We start from the raw sequence: 12,545 nt of genomic DNA on the forward strand, positions 1-12,545 counted from the left end.
ACCTCTGTGGCTTTCTGGAACTCCTGCTCATCAGTCTCATCATCATCCATGTCTTTGTCGTCGTCGTCATCTTCATCCTTGTCGCGGCCGCGGGGAGGTCTGTCTCCTTGCCGCTGCTTGGCCTTGCCGCGGCGTCCTCCCCGGCCGGACGTTTCTTGCCGGACCCTCCAGCACCTTCCTGGGCCTTCTCCTTGTCGCGCCGCTCGTATTCAGCCTTCTGCTGCTCGACAAGCTGCTCGACTTTCTTGCAGCTCTGGAGGTCATGGCCCTTGGTGCGGTGGATCTTGTAGTACTGCTTGTTGGTGCCGTCCTGCTTGTCGGCGACTGCCACAGCCTCCGTGGCAATCTCCTTGCCGGAGCCACCAGCTTTGGCTTTCTTGGCACCACCTCCGCTGCCGGACTGCTCGACAACTAGCACCTCTTTGCCTTTCTTCTTTTTGTTATTCCGGGGCAGTATCCTCACTGTCAGATCCTCCTGCTCCTATATTCTCTCCGGGGAGTCTCCTCCCTTCCTCAGCACGTGCACACTTGTTGGCCAGGGCATATAGCTCAATGACGTCTCTGATCTTGCACATCGCCATCTCCTCCCGCATCCTGCGGTTCCGCACATTCTGATGTTGTGCTGTACGTTGCTGAATCTCTGTTTGTACTTGCGCAGGGGCTCTCCTTCCTTCTGAGCGAGCAGGTGAAGGTCACTCTCTTGGCCATGAGGCTTGTGGCCGCCTGTGAAGGCGCCGACAAACTGATGGCACAGGTCAGCCCAGGAGGATATAGAGTTGTCCCGCAAATGCATGAGCCAGGACCTGACATTCGGCTTGAGCACCAGCGGGAAGTAGTTGGCAAGGATCTTGTCGTCTCGCCCCCCGGCAGCTTGCACCGCAATGGTGTAGATGCTGAGGAACTCTGACGGATGCGTCTTGCCGTCGTACTTCTCCGGTACATCTGGCTTGAAATTCTTCGTGCTGGGCCACTGGACCTGCCGCAGCTCACGAGTGAACGCAGGGCAACCTACCGCGTACGGCAAGTCACCTGGTTCCCCTGGCGCATGCATGTCAACAGAGGGCCCAGCGCGCTTGTCGGATTGACGTCGCGCTTCTCTTAGGCGCTCGATGTGAGTACGAGCATCTTCTTGTTGTCTATCATGAAGAACTTGGCGCTGATCGCGACAAGTTCGTGGATCCGACGATGCGGTGCAGTCGCTGTCGAGGTGGATCCGGCGAGTTGGCGATCTTGGCCTTCGGGGTGGAGAGTGCACGGTGGTTGCACCATCACCAGTTTTGTCGCCGTTGGCTCGCGCCTGGCAACCCCGCCGCGGCAACGATGTGCTCGATTGCCGCGGAGTGTCACCGTTGGCGAAGCCGATGAGACTCTGAATGGTGGCCCTCCATTCGTCGATCTTGTCCGACGTCGGAGGGTAATCCAGGAGCAGTTGAGCTCGCGCTAAAGCTTCCGCTGGAGTGGTGGGTGGCAGTGGCGAACGGCGCGAGGAGCGGGATGTGCTCGGACTCCTAACTATGATAGAAGGAGTAGTATCCCGTCCAAGCGACCGTGCCTCACTCGTGCCAGCATGTTGGCGTGCATGCTGGTCTTGAGCGCCCCGAGACCCACCAGCTTGATCTTGGTCCAACAAGCGTATGGTACTGCGAATACCATGACGCTGTCGGTCCTGCGCCTCCTGAGAGGGACGCGGCAGATGCGAAGACACCAGGGTTTGTGCAGCCTTGTCCTTGGACCTGGCAGCACCGTGAGCTTCCTCGTCGATGTTTGTTCTTCCACCAGCGTCAACCCCACCACCCGTTTGTTCCGGTGGCGGTGGGATCAACTCGGACGAAGCAGCTGCCTCCGAAGCCTTCTTCTTCGGTGGCATGTTGATGAAGAAAATGAAGATCTAGCTCGTGTGAACGCCGGATCAGGTTCACACAATCTCGACGCCCCCTACCTGGCGTGCCAAAGATGTCGGGGAAACTGATGCACGAACACCTATGGGACCGGCGGACCGAGCCCCTTTTGCTCCGGCGGGGGGCGGAGGTCGCACGAAGAGCAGATCGAGGCGAAGCACACGAGCAGTTTACCCAGCTTTGGAGCTCTCCGGCGAGATAATACTCCTACTGCTGCTTGTCTGATTATATTGTGTTCTTGCTCTAGAGAGCTAAGTGTTTTCTAGCTTCGAAATGATCCGAGCCTTCCGAACTAGTCGAACCCAACCCTCTCTACGTTGCGCATGGGCCTCCTTTTATATGCACAAGGGGTCACCGACAGGTGGCAACGCAGAGAAGGGTAAAAACATAAAAAGAGAGGTGGTTGGTACAGCCACTTGTACAGTGTACTCTACCTAACCCTGACGGCAGGGGACAAGGGCATTAAATGCCCGTCTGTGTCGCCTAAACAGTGTAGAAAAGGACCGTCAGGGGCGCCACCGCTTGCCACGATGGCGATCTTGTCAGCATTGCATGCCACCGCTTACCGCTGGCTGCACTGCCTTCCGCCACGCGTGCCAGAGTGGATGCGCTGGAGCGTGGGCACAGAGTGGCCGCTTGCCGCGGCAAGCGTCTTGCCGTGGTCGTGGTCTTGTCGCGCCCGGAAGCTTGTCGCTCGCCGAGCCTTGCCGGGAGGCGTGGCGCGTCGCGGCAAGTTCCTTGAGATGTCTTGGTTGGCCTTCCCGGCAAGCTCCTCTTGCCGGGGCCTTGTCTTCTTGACTTGAATACTTTGTTCTTGAATGGCTCCAAAGGAGCCACGGAGTATCTTGGTGGTCACCCGGCAAGCCCTTGCCGCGGGGCGCTGCAACTGGCCGTGCACAAGTTCGGGATACTAGGGTACCCCTACTCTAGTACACCGACACCTAGTCTAGTCTTCGACGTCTTCTCACAAACGCGGAGCTAAGTGCTGCCACTGGACTTGGGCGGGAGCCCCCGAGGCCCGAGGGCGGCTCTCTGGAGACTCCGGGGCATGTACAGCCCCACTCATTATTACGTGAGAGTGTCACGGGGCGGCGAGCTTCACAGGCACTGGTCCTTCTTCACAGGTACCGGCCTTGCTTCATATCGCCAAACGAGGGACCCGCCTTGTGCCACACTCTAGTGCCATCGACGATGGCCGGAGACCGAGGACACTGCCAATGGGGTAGAGCGGTCGCCAGCGGTTCCCCCGACGACCATGTTGGAGAACGTAGCAGAAATTCAAAATTTTCCTACGAGTCACCAAGATCTATCTATGGAGAGACTAGCAACAAGGGGAAGGAGAGTGCATCTACATACCCTTGTAGTTTGCTAAGCGGAAGCGTTCAAGAGAACGGGGTTGAAGGAGTCGTACTCGTCGTGATCCAAATTACCGGAGATCCTAGTGCCGAACGGACGGCACCTCCGCGTTCAACACACGTACAGCCCGGTGACGTCTCCCACGCCTTGATCCAGCAAGGAGAGAGGGAGAGGTTGAGGAAGACTCCATCCAGCAGCAGCACAACGGCGTGGTGGTGGTGGAGGTGCGTGGCAATCCTGCAGGGCTTCGCCAAGCACCGCGCGATATGAGGAGAAAGAGAGGTAGGGCTGTGCCAGGGAAAGGTGGAAACTCTTGTGTTGGCAGCTCCAAAGTCCTCAAGTATATACAAGGGAGAGGGAAGGGGGTGCGCCCCCTCTAGGGTTCCCTCCGTAGGGGTGGCGGCAGCCCAAAACCCATCTAGAGTGGCGGCCAAGGGGGGGAGAGGGGGAAACTTGCCCCCCAAGCAAGGTGGGGGCGCCCCCTCCCCAAACCCTAGGCGCCTTGGGCCCTTGTGGGGGGGCACACCAGCCCACCTGGGGCTGGTCCCCTCCCACACTTGGCCCATGCAGCCCTCCGGGGCTGGTGGCCCCACTTGGTGGACCCCCAGGACCCTCCCAGCTGTCTCGGTACATTACCGATAAAACTCGAAACTTTTCCGGTGACCAAAACAGGACTTCCCATATAAAAATCATTACCTATGGACCATTCCGGAACTCCTCGTGATGTCCGGGATCTCATACGGGACGCCGAACAACATTCGGTAACCACATACAAACTTCCTTTATAACCCTAGTGTCATTGAACCTTAAGTGTGTAGACCCTACGTGTCGGGGATACACCATGCGGTATAAACCGCCGGATGATTGACCCGGCTAGAGTTTGGCGATTCACTGGCGACCCACTTGGACATGGCGGTTTACGGTTCATTGGTAATCCGGCAGGCAGGTCAGAGGAGCGACAAGACCCGGTGGCCCAACGGGCGGTTTATGGAAGGCCGGATCACGCTATGGTGGGCCGGCTTAAGAGAAAAGGCGTGAGGAATATTTACTTTACAAGGAAGACATGGACTTGTATCCGGTTTGTATTAGAAGGGAGACTAGTCCTAATCCTAAAAGGATTCCACATGTAAACCGCCCCTCTAACTTATATAAGGAGGGGCAGGGCTCCCCAAAGAGGAACAAGTTACAAGCAAGAAACAATCTCTAGGGCTAGACACAACTAGAGGAGAGCCGGTTTACGGTGACTCCTTCGTGATGATAATGAGATCTAGCCTCAAACAGCATGTAGGATTTTTACCGGATGATGTTTCCCGGGGCCCGAAGCTGTCTAAACCCTTGTCTTATGTTGCGTCTCTCGATTCCGCTCAACCCCTCTCAAGCTACCACATAGATGCATTGGCGTCGCGACTAAGTCCTGACACTAAGGACATCTGACGTGTTAATTCCACGACAGTTGGCGCCCACCATGGGGCTCGCGCACGGTGGTGTTGAGTTCTTGGAGGGATCTCTCCTAGGGATCAAGAAGCCCACGACTCACCGGATGAAGCAAGAGCCGACGTGAAGGGGGTCTACGCCATCAACAAGCAGTGAGGAAGGTACATACGTGATTAAAATCAAAAGAAATTAGGGTTGCAAGGGCAGCCGGCGAAAATCGTTTGGCGATTTGACCGATCGTTTTCTGTTGTGAAGACCGGCATGAATTTGGAGTTGTGCTGATTCGTTGCTGCTGCACACAAACGAGGAGTAACTTGTCCGCCAGCTAATCAAGTTGCCGCCGTGCTATTGTCTGATTAATGGAAGTTGTTACTGGTGTGCACGGCCTCCGCGTAAAACCCATCTGGAAAAAATAGTAATCCGCCAGAGCCAATACATCACCACGTACAGGCACAAGCTCCCAGGAGAACCCGGTGTGGGGCAATCTTAGGCAGAGCTGGCAAGCTCATCGTTCATCTGCTACAGCTCAAGGACGAAAAGAAAATTTTTACTGAAAAAATTTGAGATCGAGAAGATTGGAATTGCGTACGCCGCCGCACGCGTCGCAGCCGATCCGTCTGAGTCCTACTCTCTGTCGTTGTGTTTCCGCGTGCGACCAGGCTAATCTGTCCGGGTCGTTAAATCTTACTGTTTTTCCACAGCACGGAAGTTCAAGACCTATCCAGTTGCGCTGCCATACAACAACTTTCGCTGGTTAAAGTTTTAAGGCGACAGCAACACAACAATTCACCAGGAGATTTGATGGATCACTATTGCTATTACTTGGGTGAAGACGATCTGCTACGTGGTTGCAAGTGATATTACAGTGCTAGCCATTGTGTCAGATGAAGGATGAAGCCATCTGTTTGTCAATTAAAGCTAAAGGAAAGAAAGGGGACATTGTACACACTGCCACGGAGCATCTGCGTGTTAAATCGCAAGCAGCATCCATGTTTTCTAGTGGCAGCTGGGTCCATGCACAGAATGCATGAAATCCCACATGGATTTGTCTTTACACAAAGGATTATTTACTCAAGCAAGGAAGAAATTCAAGTTCTAATTATCTACCTACGAGCAGATTGGGAGTAAACTATGCAACCACGTACATGCACACAGTACGTCCAGTTCAACCTTTACCAAAGGTGCATCGGATACAGAGTTCAAGCCATGAGGGGAGGTGGATCAGCAGCGTCGGGTCAACATCACGCACCGGCGTCTGCGCCTGCTTACTGATGAAACATGTGTGTGCAAGTCGCCGCCCGTGCAGCTTAATCTACATCAACCCGCAGGAGCCGCGTTGAGCCGCCCTTGCCGCTTTGAGCCGCCGGGGTTATATTAAGTCGCCAGTCTGCCTGAGCCGCCTCTGTCGTGATAAACGGATCATCCATCGTCCTAACAAATCAGGTGATATCCATCCAAGTTTGTTTTTAGCACATGTTGTTTTTGTCAAAGCACAGTTTGTCTTTGACTTGGTCTGCAAATTGTTTATGCAGGGCAATTATTTATGACAAAAAGTGATATTATACTTCGGAGATGGAGGCACGCCAACATCTTTTGGCACAGGTGGTCGTCGTTACTCAACGGACTCCCGCACCGGCTTACAACGCCGTGGCCGTCTCTCGCGACCGCGCCGGCTTACAACACCGTGGCCGTCTCTCACGACCATGCCGGCTTATAACAAGGAGGACAACTTGCCCATCCGTACCGACTTACAAACGCCACGGACAACTCGCCTGTCCGCGCCAGCTTACAAACGTCACGGCCGATTCACCCGGCCGCACCGGTTTACCACGCCGCGACCGGTTCATCCGTGAGCAATTTCAACTCCACCTAGCGATCATCAACTTCATGGCGGATTATTTCCGGCCTAGCACATCAGGTGAAATCTATCTAAAATATATTTTGTTGGTACATATTATTTTTTGTCAAAGAGCAGTTTATCTTTGTCTTGATCTGCAATACTGTTGATGCAGGACAATTGTTCACTACATCAAAACGACGTGGTTAACTCGCCCGTCCGTGCCGGTTTACAACACCAGTACCGATTTCCCTGTCCTTGCCGGTTTACAATGCCGCGGCCGACTCATCTATCGGAGCCGCCACTGATGATGCGGTCATCTCTGCTGTCCGTCTCTCGCGGCCTGGTCTACATCGATATACCGGGCCGCACCGTCTGCATGAGTTGTTTATTGGATATGAGCAAGTCACAGCTTGGGTAGCCCGGTTTTCTTTCAAATTGGAGGCAAATTATCGTGAACTGCCGTCTGCACTGGCTGTCTCAATAAGCAGGCACACAAGTCGCCGCCATTACAGTTCTGGTTAACTTCAAATCACCAGTTGGAAGGAACCATTGGCCGAGTTGCTGACACGGCTCACACGGGACCATTTATAACCCGCCGCAGTCACCTCAACCTTCTGTGGATTCACATTGTGCTATCAACACCAATGATATGAAAGTTATGCCGGTTTACATCACGGTCAAATATGGAGAGTTTCAAGCCAACTCCTCGAGTCACCTTGAGACTCGGGGGCTACGATGACATGACTCAGCAAATCTTGCCGGTTTTAGTAAATTTAAAGAACCCCAGAACGATGGAGGGAAAGATAACCCGGTCCAGGAGGCTACCGTTATTTGAAGGCCATTAGAAAATTTCCGGTGTGGAAGTATATGATAGTTACAAAATCCCGGCTCAATGAAGAAGTTCCGGATCATCAAAAAGGATTCCGGTTTAAAATCCGGATCAAGGGAAGTCAGTCTCGCTGAAGCTCTCAAGTATCCGTTTTACAATCCGGTTCAAGGGAAAGATGTCTCCCACAAAGCTTTGAAGCTCTCAATATCCGGTTCAAAATCCTGGTTCAAGAAAAATTAAAGGTTGCCGAAGAGGACCTGCTGCCCTGACGCACGGTTCAAACATGGGTATCCTGCCTTATGGGCTCATCTTCATATGATAACGTGGGGGCTTCTTGTTCAAACATAGGTGTATTCACCAAAGAGAACATAGCATTGTTACCCTCTTGATGCAGCTATCAAGCCAATAGTATCATAAGGGGCCAAAGAGAGTTTGTTGCACAGCACAACTCAAACATAGGCACCCGGTGAGCACCGCTCAGAAATCTATCACATGGGGGCTTCAGCTGACAAAGCGGAGTACTACCTGTTAAACCGGCTATCACGCCACAAAGCTTGGGAGCTTCACACCCAAAGGGCCAAAGAGAGTTTCGATGCTATGCACAACTCAAACATAGGCACCTAATGAGCACAGCTCATCACGTTACTTGGGGGCTCCTTGTGTCAAATACACAGGAGTTTGAACGGACCCTTGTAACTGGGTATCGACCCACGGCTTGGAAGCCTGGTACATTTACCTAAAACCCCGGGTTAACCTGCCTTCATCAAGTAACACACTCCTATCCAGGTCATCCTGGCACGGCCCTCCGAACGTTTGACAGTTACTCTCCTTGAGACCCTGAACTTGTCAAAGTTAAAACGGTGATTGGCTAGTTGGAGGTCTATCTTAAAAGGCTTTGTTAAATGGTTCAACTCAGTGGCCTGGCAGCCCACAAAAAGCCTCGCATTTGGGCCTGGCAGCCCCCAAAAAGCCTCGACTACACGGTTTCCATTTGAACTTTGGCTGAATTTTAAACCGATTTTTTGGCTTGTTCAACCGTCTTCTAAGACCGGCATTTCTTAAACCGGCTTGGTTTGCAACTTTACGTTGACAGACCTTAATTTTAAACTGCAGTTTCTTAACTCGGCTTGGCGTTGACTCCCTGTCAACCGCCCGGATCATCTGGCGTGAATCATCACCCAGTATGACTTAATCTACGACCCGATTTTGTTACAAACCCGGCAAAATATGAGGGGAGTTATCATACTCAAGATTTCGGTTATCACCCTTACTACGAAAAGTTGGTAAACCAATGATGTGATTTAATGTCACAGGTATGATGTATTTCATATTTGATTATTATTAACTGCAGCCTTGGTTATAAACCTGGGTTATAAGTTGGGCATTATGACCCGTCCGGTGGTAAACTGCCAGGACACTTTAAACTTGTTGTATGGAGAAACAAGTTGTCAGTGCATATAATCCGGTGTTTAACCCGGCCTGGATTTGGATTATAGGTCACCAGCATATATTTGGATTGCGCCATTGGAATTATGCGCTTATAAATCATTGGGTATATTATTCAAATAGCCAAAATGGCTGGATTTTTATTATGGTTATCAATAACCAGTATTATGATCAAGGTTTTCAAAGTCGCTTTAGCGCAGTGGCTATCATATTATCAATGGATATCATTTATTCTACAATTCAAGGAATAGTCCCGAGTCGCTGCAGGCTTACAACCCGGCACTTGGGGGCTACATTATTCAAATTGAGATTACATCAAATATGCAAGTCTCATGTCGCTGCAAGCATGCACCATGACACTTGGGGGCTAATGCAAAGTCATTTTTTGCTCATCTTATTGAAGACCCGACAAATCACATTATAATGAGCCGGCCCTTGGGGGCTACCATTTGCTCCTGTCAACAATTCAAGTTTTTATGAGCATCAGGAAAATACAAGTCCCAGGTTGCTGCAAGCATGACAACCCGGCACTTGGGGGCTACATATGCGGAATACTCAGTTCTGACTAGTGATTGAGATGAACAAACTGGATTTCTTCAAGCTTGTCACATTCAGATTGAAGCAAATCTTAAGCTGTTACTACGTTACCTTCTTAAGATTTGAGGGCTACAAGTGATGGGTATATAAGACGTATATTTTCAAAATCTGATGTCAACAAACAATTATGATCCTATGCCATCAATATTTGTAAACCGGCCAAGTTTTACATTCTTAAACCGGCCAAGTTTTACATTCTTAAACCGGCCAAGTTCTACATTCTTAAATCGGCTGAAGATTAGATGAGTATTTCAAGGACCAATATTGTTTTTAAGCATTGGGAGTTGAATCAAAGGAGTTATTCTTCATAATACATTTTCTATGAGAAACCAATGTCGGCAAGTTGATTATGAAGCTGGCCTATTAAATCGGATTTTCTAGAAGAAGGAAGTGAGAAGGATTCAAGGATAATCAAGTGCCGGTCTACAAGAATATTTAAACCGGAGCACAACCCGACAAATTTGTTCTTGTATTTATGTTGCAGATCAGTTTAACATGGATGAATCCAAATTAAACTGGGGGCTAATGTCGGGGATACACCCTGCGGTATAAACCGCCGGATGTATGACCCGGCTAGAGTTTGGCGATTCACTGGCGACCCACTTGGACATGGCGGTTTACGGTTCATTGGTAATCCGGCAGGCGGGTCAGAGGAGCGACAAGACCCGGTGTCCCAACGGGCGGTTTATGGAAGGCCGGATCACGCTATGGTGGGCCGGTTTAAGAGAAAAGGCGTGAGGAATATTTACTTTACAAGGAAGACCCGGACTTGTATCCGGTTTGTATTATAAGGGAGACTAGTCCTAATCCTAAAAGGATTCCACATGTAAACCGCCCCTCTAACTTAAATAAGGAGGGGCAGGGCTCCCCAAAGAGGAACAAGTTACAAGCAAGAAACAATCTCTAGGGCTAGACACAACTAGAGGAGAGCCGGTTTACGGCGACTCCTTCGTGATGATAATGAGATCTAGCCTCAAACAACATGTAGGGTTTTTACCGGATGATGTTTCCAGGGGCCCGAAGCTGTCTAAACCCTTGTCTTGTGTTGCATCTCTCGATTCCGCTCAACCCCTCTCAAGCTACCACATAGATGCGTTGGCCTCGCGACTAAGTCCTGACACTAAGGACATCTGACGTGTTAATTCCATGACACTACGGGTTCGGGAACCATGCAGACATGACCGAGACGTTCTCTGGTCAATAACCAACAGCGGGATCTGGATACCCATGTTGGCTCCCACATGTTCCACGATGATCTCATCGGATGAACCACGATGTCGAGGATTCGATCAATCCCGTATACAATTCCCTTTGTCTAGCGGTATTGTACTTGCCCGAGATTCGATCATCTGTATCCCGATACCTTTGTTCAATCTCGTTACCGGCAAGTCTCTTTACTCGTTCCATGACACATCATCCCGTGATCAACCCCTTGGTCACATTGTGCACATTATGATGATGTCCTACCAAGTGGGCCTAGAGATACCTCTCCGTCAACCGGAGTGACAAATCCCAGTCTCGATTCGTGCCAACCCAACAGACACTTTCGGAGATACCTGTAGTGTACCTTTATAGCCACCCATTTACATTGTGACGTTTGGTACACCCAAAGCATTCCTACGGTATCTGGGAGTTGCACAATCTCATGGACTAAGGAAATGATACTTGACATTAGAAAAGCTTTAGCATACGAACTACACGATCTTTGTGCTAGGCCTAGGATTGGGTCTTGTCCATCACATCATTCTCCTAATGATGTGATCCCGTTATCAATGACATCCAATGTCCATGGTCAGGAAACCGTAACCATCTATTGATCAACGAGCTAGTCAACTAGAGGCTTATTAGGGACATGGTGTTGTCTATGTACCCACACATGTATCTGAGTTTCCTTTCAATAAAATTATAGCATGGATAATAAACGATTATCATGAACAAGGAAATATAATAATAACTAATTTATTATTGCCTCTAGGGCATATTTCCAACAGACCACGGGTCCTCTGCCGGGGGTAGGCCCTGAGGAACCTCCACGGCAGAGGGCCTACCTCCTGAGGACGCCTTTCTCCGAACGCCGCGGTGGTGAAGCCGGATCCCGGCCCCTCTCTTGCAGCCCCCGGCGCCCTCCTCCTGAGGGGTAGGAAGCTGCTGGATTGGGGCATCCATCCGCCGCGACGACCTGTACCTCCTGCGACCCATGGTTAGCGTATGCTTGCTCCTGAGGAATTAGTGGTACCCGATAATCGTTGTCTCCAGCGCGGTCGACGGGGCTTTCCCGGGGCTCCTGAGGAAAGAGCTCAGCTTCGGGTGTCTCTTCCCCCCAGCTTGGACCGAGGAACAAGCTGTGAACTTCTTCCTGCGCGTGCCCTTGATCCATCATGTGAGGCACATACTCTTTCGGGGCCGCCACCCCGAACGCTTCGCTGTAGTGCCCCGTGTGCCACGCAGCCCTACTTGAGGCGCCCACATGGGGGTGGTGGCATGACGGCCCGCCGGGACCGTGGGTTGTGGCGAGTCCTCCTTTGCTGGCCGGGGGCGGAGGCAGCACCGTTGGTGACTAGGCGCTGGTGGCCAGGGTGGTGTTGGAGTGGCCCTAGAACCCGCTCGGGGCTGTGCGGGCGTGCGTGGGGCCTCCGTGCGATCCGCCTTGAGCCTGAGGGGGTAGCTGGGTGCAGAAGGGGTGAGCCCCTGAGGTGGCGGAGCCCAAAAGCTCTGCCACCCGCTCCAGTAGCACGTCGCGGCCGCCCTCTTGCAGCCTGCATTGCAGCAGCTCTCGCGCTACTATGAGCGCAGCCCTTGAGTTTGCCTGCTCTCGCCGCGAGTACGGCGCCACGGACGCGGCGTGGCTCGAGGCCCTAGCTGCCGACCGCACCTGCTGTGGCGTGAGAGCTGGTTCCGCTTGACCGCGTCGCTCGCGGCCCGTAGCGCCCTGCGTCCCGCGGGCTGCCTGGGGCGCAGGGTTGAGGTGGACCTGGGCAGGCGGCTCTGAGCGGGAGGGCCATGCCACCCAGGGATCGGGATTGACCGTTGGGTCGCCAGACATGTTGATGATGGTGCGACGGGCGGCGAAACACGAGGCGCCGGAAGGCGGATTCCGGTGCACCCCTACCTGGCGCGCCAAATGTCGGATTTCGGGTTTCGGTAG

Source organism: Triticum aestivum, chromosome 6B (assembly GCF_018294505.1).
Source record: "Triticum aestivum cultivar Chinese Spring chromosome 6B, IWGSC CS RefSeq v2.1, whole genome shotgun sequence".
In the NCBI taxonomy this organism is placed as follows: Eukaryota; Viridiplantae; Streptophyta; class Magnoliopsida; order Poales; family Poaceae; genus Triticum; species Triticum aestivum.